Below are 9,835 nucleotides of genomic sequence, written 5' to 3' on the forward strand. Positions count from 1 at the left end.
AACTGGATTTTATGAAGAATATGGCATCAGGATTAGAGGAAGATTGATCAACAATCTGCATTATACAGATGACATAACCACTTTGTTTGAAGGGAGTGAGGAAGGCCTGAGGCATTTATTGCAGAAGATAAAAAAAAAACAAAACACAAAACTCAAAACAGTATTCAATATGGATTAGATCTCAACATCAGAGTAACTAAACCACACACCATTGACCCAATAGGCAACATCATAGTAGATGAAGAAACTATTGAAGTTGTGAAAAATTTCATTTTGCTTGGATCCACAATCAACATTCTTCCGCCCCCACCCCAATCAACATTCTTGATACCAGCAATCAAGAAATTAAAAGACATGTTGCACTGGGAAAATCTGTCAAGAATCTCTTTAAACTCCAAAAGAGCAAAGATTTTAAAGATGAAAGTGCACCTGTTATAAGCCAGGGTATTTTCAATTGTTGGCATGCATCTGAATGGCAGTCAATGAATAAGGTAGAAGAAAAATTGATACTTTTGAATTGTGATGTTGGAAAAGATTACTGACTATCCCATGAACTGCCAAATGAAAAAATACATTTATCTTGGTAGAAGAGCAACAGAGGGTTCCTCAGAGGTAAGGGTGGTTAAACTTCATCTCATATATGTTGGACATGTTGTCAGGAGAAAGCAGTCCTTTTAAAAAGGGGGCATGCTAGGAAAGGTCACATATGAGAGGAAGACCCTCAAAAGCATGAACTGACACAATGATTGATGCAAGGGCTTAAGTATGTCAGAGATGATGAGGATGGCGTAAGATAAGGCAGAGTTCAGATCTGTTGTTTGTAAGGTTACTATGAGTCATGGTTGATTCAATGATACCTAATAAGAACAAGTTACACTGGACAGTGTAGTGAAAGAAAGAGATGAGCTCAGGCCTCTGAGTCACAGCTCAAACATTGCATAAAAGATCTCAAAGTTTACAACTGTGCCTTGAAATAAACTCTTATGTCTTTGAGTAACAGAGCTGATATTACTGAAGCCCAAATCCAAAATCTTACTGTAAAAGTGGCTGAATTACACCACCAACTGAAATGCTAATCTTAAATAGTGTCTGAAGTTAGAGTGAGGGCATTGTTGGGGAAGAAAGAAGATCCTGAAATTTGTGGTAGGAAAATATGGACAGACAGTGGAGAAGCTGGAGACACTGAATCTCTAAATTTTGCTGAACCAGACCTGCTACCAGAACCAGCATTCTTACCCATATCTGGTGAGATTAACACAACTGTGAGTCAAGGATGCTGAGTGAGGCAGATGCTTTACAAATTATTGTTGAATGAAGAACTGTCCCCATCACCAATTTTTGTTTCTAGACATAAATTTAGTGTTAAATGCTAACAGACTAAAAAAGTTAAGTACAAATTGTGATCCAGAAAGAAATACACTGCATTCCAAAAGAGTGACTTGATTTTTCAAATATATTCAAACAAAAACTTTAAAAACACGTGTAGGAATAACTATGAATGAGTGTGGGATAATAGGGCAAGGAATTTGAAATTGGATCAGTATGATTTTATTGACTTGGTTCTTGATTCAGTGTTTTATCTGGAGAAGTTGAGAAATGCTCTGATAGGTTATTTGATTGGTTCACTGAAGCACGGATTCTCTAGAGGCCTACACTAAGTCAAGTTGAAGTACTAGACCTGCCTTGATAGAACATTTAGTACTGTGTGTCAACAAGATCCTTGTTATAATTAAATTATCCTAGGGAATGTTGGTAGTCTGTAGAAAGTTGTGCTGCTAATCTAAAGATGAAATCCACCCTTCCACAGGAAAAAGATGGGCCATTTCCTCTTGTACAATTCACACTCACGGAAGAGTGAGCTATGAGTCTGCTTTGACTGTATGACAATGATGGGGGCAAAGGTGGTGTTGACATTAATGAGAGAAGTGTAGGGTAAGTCTGTAAAGATAAGATTAGGCTTATCTGATGAAGAAGCCTCTCCAGCTGTGTAGGCTGAATTGAACATATGTTTGTACTCTCTGAAAAAGTTCAGAAGCTTTTTGTCTGATCCCACATCTGACTATATGGCTCATGGCTCCAGTTACCTGTTGTGGTTGTTGACTTTGATGTCTCAGTCTCTGGACATCTAAGACCCTTCTCTGAATAAGGACCTGCCTCTGAAGCTGGCAGTCCTCAGAGCCAGCAACCTGAGATCCTGCCTGCCTTACAATGACTTAGACTCATTAGCCTCCCTAGGCATCTCTCAAAGTCTAACTGAAAGACCTGGGACATACCAGCCTTGTATATAAAGTAATATCCTTGAAATAAATCACTCTCTCTTATCTTAATGGGCTTTGCCTCTCTAGCGAAGCTAGCCTAAGGTACTTGGTTTATTGTAGAAGACAGTATTCAAAGACTTAGAAACTTAGTGTGTTAGAATATTTATCAGATTAGACTCATAGACCCACACATGGACTGAGCAGAAGATATACCTTTTAAAACTGCTCTAAGGCTTAATTTTGGGGGAGAGATCTCTAGTATCCTTGAAGTCGGCTATAATTGATATTTTATGTAAGTCAGATTTGACAGTGGAAACTGTCATTATATAATTAAGATATCCCCCCCAACTCCAGTAGGAATAGTTGGACCCTATAACAGTAGGTGCGAGGTGACTGTATTTAATCAGAAAAGGTGCATGTTGTTACCTTAAAACACAACAGAGTCAAGCCATAGAATCATCTGACTGTCATGGATCAATGACACTGGCTACTTAGTCATGATGGCTCTAGAAGTGAAGACAGATGGAAAGTATGCTAAATACTTACTAGATTAGTATAAGTAGAGAAGTTCTAGCAATAGTGTTTTAATTTGAATTGTCGAAACAGGGAGTTAAGAGCACCAGTGAATCCCCAGACTTGAGCCAATTTACACTCACAACCCTTGAATGAAGGAGAGGCCTCATCCCCTTAGGAAGGACCTTATAACACTGCCAAAATTTATGCTGTTAATCTTTTACTCACCATTTCCCAAAGGGCTCTGCAGCCTTTTATGAGAGTAAGTGCATACTGGAGAAAAGGAAATAGTTTAGACTTTGTTAAAGGACTGGTTCTGAAATGACACTAATTCTGGAAGACTTAAAATATCACTGTGGCCCACCAGTCAGAGTAGGGGACCATGGAAGTCAAGTTATTACTGGAGTCTTAGCTCAGGACCAGTTCACAGTGGACTCAGCAAGTCAACTCAGCAAAACTATCTTATAGTAATTTCCCCAGTTCCAGAATGTATTAGGATTAGAATAGACATACTCATCAACCAGAAGAATATTGGATCCTTGACACATTGAGCAAGGGGTATTATGACAGGAGAAAGCCAAGTAGAAGCCATTAGAACCAGCTGCTCTTCAGGAGAAAGATGGAAAATCTCCTCCTGTGCAATTAACTGGCTTTGAAAACCTGCCAGGTCAGCTAGGGGTTGCTTCTGGCTTGACAGTATACAACAATAACAACATAATTAAAGATATTATTGTTACCATCAAGGATTTGAAAGATGCAAAATGATGATACCCACAACATCTCCATTTGACTTGCCTATTTGGCCTGTACAAAAAACGAACAGATTGTGGAGAATGGCATGAAATTATCAAAATCATACAGCTGATCACTTCAATTTCAGCCTCTGCACCTAATCTCATTTCATTGCTTGGTGTTATTATGTGCCATTGAGTTGCCTGTGACTTATAGTGACCCTATGTACAACAGCTCTGGAGTCTGCCCTGTCCTAAGCCAGTCACATTGACTCCAACACACCTACCCCCATTACCTAACCCCATTTTCCCAGTTACTGTGTAAATTCATCTCATCTGGGTTCTTCCTCTCCTATGCTGTCCCTCCACCCTTCCAAGCATGTCATTCTCCAAGGACTGGTCTCTTCTGGCCATGTGCCCAAAGTATGTGAGACAGAGCTTCAAAATCTTTGTCTCCAAGGAAAAACTTGGTTTCACCCTCTCCAAAGACAGACCTGTTTATTCTCTCAACAGCCCATGGTATGCTCAATACTCTTCTTTAGCACCAAACTCAAAGGTATTGATTATTCTTCTGTCATGCTTAGTCGTTGTCCAGATCTCTGAGGCATAGCAAGTAATTGCAAAGATCATGGCATGGATCAGGCACACCTTAGTCTCTAGACTGGTATTATTTCTCTTCAGTACTCTGGAGAGATCCCTGTCTGCGAGTTTCCCAGTGTAGTTTGTCTTTTGATTTCCTGACTGCTAGTGCCAAGAGTGCTGACTGTGGCTTTGAACAAGCTGAAATTGTTAACAACCTCAATCTCTTCTCCATCTTTCATGATGCTGCCATTGGTCCACAGGTGAGAATCTTTGTCTTCTTGATGTTAAGTTTCAATCCATATTGAAGATTATATTCCTTGGCTTTCTGCAGCAGGCATTTCTGCATTCAGATCCTCCTCAGTTTCAACAAGCAAAGTTGTATCATCTGCATATCTCAGGTTATTGATGAGTCTTCCTCCAATCCACATTCCTCCTTAAAAAGCTCAGTCTCTCATGCAATATTATTCAAAATGGGTGACCCTCAAGGACATTATGCTGAGTGAACTATCTCAGTAACAAAAGGACAAACACTGCATAGTACCACTGTTGTAGAACGGGACTGACATCAGGGTTGTGGTAAGAATGAGAAAAACTGGATAAATTGTGTACACTGCATTGAAATTGATGAGGGAGAGAACAGTTCAAAAGCAATATATACTATAGGGTATTATGATTATCATAAGAGTCTGGAATGAAGGCTGCAGAGTAGAGTATACTCGGGGCGGGGGACTTGTATAACCAATGAAGGAATTTTTCTTTTACTTTTCAAAGAGAAGAGCAAACTGGGGGTGGGGGAGGGAGGGGTAGGCAGGGAGAAAAGTGCAACAATGAATGAATGGAAATCCAAAATCTCTGTAAATGTTCATTAAAATAGATAAAACAAAAGTCCAGTCTCTTGAATAATCTGTTCTGCATATGAATTGAAGAGGTATGGAGACATCCCTGATGCACTCCAGTGTTTTCCTTGTTCTGTTCTGATGATTGCCTCCTGGTTCAAGTACAGGTTTCTCAAGACCACAATCAGGTGTTCTGGGATTCTCAATATTCTTGAGGTTAGCCACAATTTCTTGTGATCCACACAGCCAAATGCTTTTGCCTAGTGAATGAAACACAGATAGACATTCCTCTGGTCCTGTCTGTTTGGGGCCAAAATCCATCATTTAGAATGTTGTTGTTGTGAGGTAGAATCACGTCAAGTGCGACTCATAGCGATCCTATGATCACTATGTTCTGGATCCTGATCTGCCCTATGCCATACTTTCTGACACACAATTTGCAGTAGTCATCGTGTCAATCCACTTGGCTGAGGATCTCCTCTCCTTTGCTACTCTTCACCCTTCCCGCATCACGTCCTTCTCCAAGGAATAACACCACCTAGCAACATCCTCAAAGTATGTGAGGCAAAGCCTCATCATTCTTGCCTCCAAGGAATACTCTAGCTGCTCTCTCTCTCTCTCTCTCTCTCTCTCTATATATATATATATATATATATATATATATATATATATATATATATATATATATATATCTCCATTTGTTCTGGCCATCCATGGGATGTTCAGTGCTCTTTTCCAATACCACAGCTCAAAGGCATCAATTCTTTGTCTCTCATCCTTATTCATTGTCCAGCTCTCAGATGCATAGCAAGTAATCAGAAAGACTCTGGCCTGAATCAAATGCTGTAGTCCTCAAAGTGACATCACTGCTTCTCAATAATTTGGAGAGGTCTCTAATTGCGTTTTTTCCCCAGTGCAATGTGTCTCCTTATTTCCGTACTACTGGTACCAAGGATATTAATTGTGAATCCAAGCAAGATGAAACTGTTGACAATCTTCTCTCCATCCATCATGATGCTGTCTATTGGTTCGGTGGTAAGAATCTCTGTTTTTTTTACAGTGAGATGCAATCCATACCATAGGCTGCATTCCTTGATCTTCCACAACAAGTCCTTCATGTCCCCCTCACTTTCAGCTAGCAAGGTTGTGTCATCTGCATAACGCAGGTTATTGATGAGTTTTCCTCCAATCCTGACACCATACTTTTCTTCAGAGAATCCAGCTTCTCAAATAATTTGCTCAGCATACAGATTGAATAGATAGGGCAAGAGAAGCCAACCTCAAATTGAGATACTTAGGAATAAACCTAACTGGAGACACAACAGACTTTTACAAAGAAAACTATAAAACACTTCTATGAGAAACAATAAAAGACCTAAATAAATGGGAAAATGTTCCCTGTTCATGGATAGGAAGGCTCAATATAATGAAAATAACAATCCTACCAAAAGCAATCTATATCTTAACATAATTCCAATACATATACCAAATTAATTTTCAAAAAGATAGAAAAAGCAATTGCCAAGTTTATTTGGAGAAGAAAAAAGACTGAATAAACAAAGCACTTCTGAAAAAACAAGAATGAAGTGGGAGGCATAGCAGCTGTAATAAACAAAAGAGCTCGATACTGGTACGATGACAGACATAGACCAATGGTCTTGGAAAAGTACAGTCACATTGCTCCTTGGAGGCAAAGATGACAAAGCTTCGCCTCTGAAACTCTGGACATGTTGCTAGGAGAAGCTATTCCATGTTTGGAAAGGTGAAAGGGCAGCGAAAAAGAGGAAGACTCCCAATGAAACGGATTGACACAATGACTGCAGTAATGGACTCATGTGTGTTAGAGTTGATGAGGATGGCACAGGACAGGAGATGGTTCAGATCTGTTTTTCGTAGGGTTACTATGAGTCGTACTCTGCTCAATAGCACCTAACAACAAAATATGTATAAATGATTGGGGGAAGGGAACCCTACAACAATATGCTTCTTAAAATTTCATTCGAATCACAATAACAACAACAAAAATAATGCCACCTGGTCACTTTGGGCTGCTCATGCCCTGCGATTAAAATCATTGGAAAACTATAGCAACCCAATCCTGACTTGACTAATAAAAGCCGTGATTCTGCAGGAATGAAGGTTTGAGTCACCACACCTGACAAAGAACCATGATCAGCTAAAGTTCTTGTTGATGTCAAAGAAAATACTGAGTGGTGATGGAAGATATAGTTCTAAATACCAACTATGATCAGTTATAGAAACTAGGATTGTAGTTGTTATGCATATTTATTCCTTGTTATATGTGCATAAACTCTCTTTATGGGTTTGTTTTTTGCTTTTTTTTTTTTTTTTCGGTGGGTGTTGTTCAAACATTTATTTGGCACCTTCAATGTGCCAGGCATGATGCAAGGTGCTTGAACAAAGAATATTACAAAATCCATCAAGGAGCTCACAGTCCAATGGCAAACTGTTTAGTAAGTTGAGGCAAAGAGTGGTAAATTACTTTACTCAATGAGGTAGAAATGGCTAAGTGCTTGGAAATGTGGGACAAGAACGGGACACAGGGCAGGATACAATTTATCATAAGTAAAAACACTTTGATTGAAGAGTAAGGTTGCAGGTTTATAGAAACATCTTTCAAAATCTGCTTGTAAAGAGCTTTAAAATAGTTTTCATTGAAGTTATGTCTCACAATAAATTATGCCTTCATCTCATGGCATTGCTCTACTTGTGATCCTAAAGCCTTAGAGCATGCTACCAGTCTGGTGGAAAAGAACTCTGTAGATACCCTGATATTAAGAACTATCAGACTCTAGTCTTACCCTTGGTAATATTGTTGTTGTTGTTAAGTGCCCTCGAGTTGCAGGCAACTCATGCGACCCTATGAAGGAAAGTCCTCAACACTTGTGTGTCTTTCATCCTCTCTCCAGGTTCATAGGGTTTCCAGAGGCAAGCTATTATGGACGTAGATGCCACTCCTGCTTCCAATTAATAATATTAAGATACTTTCATTAAATCCATGATTTTTAAATGTATAGCATACTTCTGATACTTCTACATGTAGAAATTTGAAAATACCCTACTAACCTTCATTAAGTTTTAAATACAACAGTAATTAGAGAATTTGCTACTTTTCATACATAGTTTTGGCTGTACAGTAGTGAAAAGTTTCACTTAGAACATTTTTCATAAGTAATCTAAACATTATACAGATACATACGGAGACATCACATCCAGATACATTTAACTGCAAACATGAAGGCAATTTCTCGTGTTTTATGACACATAATCTTTGAAGAAAAGGAATGTCTACAGGAAAAACATCTATTTTATGTCTGACTGTTTCAGTGATACATTTTGTGATAAAGTTATTATCAGTAGACGAAATATCTGTTTCACTCACAAAGAGCAGTGCATAATTACAAAAAGAGTTCTTTTTTAATGTGTCAGCCATCATTCTCGGAAATTAAAGCAATGAAGTACCCGGAGTTATAACTGGCATTCATGCTGTCAATGAGGAAGAATAATCTACTGGGGTTAATGCTGCTTCCAACAGGGCATGAGAACTTCATCGATGACTTACTGCTCTGAAATCAAACTGATGCATAATTCGTCCATATTGGATGTTCCAAAAGAACCCAATACATGAAACTGGCAGTCAGTCATTCACTTCATGTGGTCATTCACTTTGCTGGGAAGGATTTTCTTCTTCATTAGACTGTTTTCAGATAAAGAGGTCCCTACATATCGCTGTTTTTTGTTACTTGTATTTTTCTGTTGCACGTCACATAAATAAACATCAATGGGTCCACCGGTACTCCTTATATGTACAGTGATAGAGTCTTCTCTGGGAGCTGGCATATCCAATCTGATTTCCGCTGGAGCTTTCACTGCAATAACAATCTGTTCATGGAAAGCTTGAATGCTATGAATATCTTGACATGTCACGTATGCTAATCTTTCATTTTCTTTGTCATCTATTAATTCATACAACAGCTGTGCACAAATCCTTAATTAATTCATCCAAAGCATCTTCCATTGTTGCGAAGTCAGACAGCTCCTCCTGTAGCATCTTTTGCTAGGAGAGAGCTCCAAAATCATTAAGATCAGATCCTATCCAGCAAATATGGTTCTTAGATTTTTTTTTTAACTAGGTCGATTCCATCTAAGACATTGGAGATGTCATATACTCTCCATTTTCGTACGCCTAGTTTTGTCGCAACTTTGTTTAAGTCAAGAATACCCCAAGGAGCAGATCTGAAATGATCCATCAAAACGAGGTCTCTTCACTTTCAGAGTTTTTCTCATGGACACATACTGTATGTTATTGTCTAAATTAATCCTTATTTTTGATGGCAGCAGGCCCTCCACATTGATGGGTCTCGGCAGCGGCAGTGAACCCCATCCTCCGCCAGGTCTATGAGGAGACTGGACAATTTCCTCTGTGGCGGCTGCTGAGTCACGCTGCCCAGCCAAGCAGCCCTATCCTGCACCCAAGCCCTCTTCCCGCCTTCTTGCAATCCCAGGCGAGTAAAGCCTCCAACGCGCGGGCGGGCAGGAGGAAAACGCAGACTAGATACCAGGAACTCCAGGAACGAGATGCTGGGTCTCCACACAGACTGCCCTGCGATCAGAAGCATCACCACCCTAGGAACCCGAGCATTGCTAAAGCAGAGCAGAGAAAGTGAGCTGACAATTTAAGACGTCAGGCTGCCATGTTCCCTCATGCGCAGTGCCTATTTTTGTTGCTCTTTAGATAAGGTAATAGAAACCAGAAATCGGCAAGTACATTTTCAGTGGTCAGCATAGAAGTTGCATCGTGTTAGGTCCAAGTATGATTTTTTTTACAAATACGATTTCTATAATTGTGTTTTAGATCAATGCTTGAGGAAATGTGCCAATTGACAAGAGGTAA

At 39.4% G+C, this 9,835-nt stretch overlaps 1 pseudogene; it reads right to left on the minus strand.

Moving 5' to 3' along the window:
• Nucleotides 1–8,578: 8,578 nt before the first annotated feature.
• LOC102847511 lies at nt 8,579–9,560 on the minus strand (annotated as a pseudogene).
• Between the last annotated feature and the right edge of the window lie 275 nt (nt 9,561–9,835).

The sequence above is a fragment of the Elephantulus edwardii genome, unplaced genomic scaffold (genome assembly GCF_000299155.1).
Source record: "Elephantulus edwardii isolate Elephantulus edwardi_28Jun2011 unplaced genomic scaffold, EleEdw1.0 scaffold00161, whole genome shotgun sequence".
Lineage (NCBI taxonomy): Eukaryota > Metazoa > Chordata > Mammalia > Macroscelidea > Macroscelididae > Elephantulus > Elephantulus edwardii.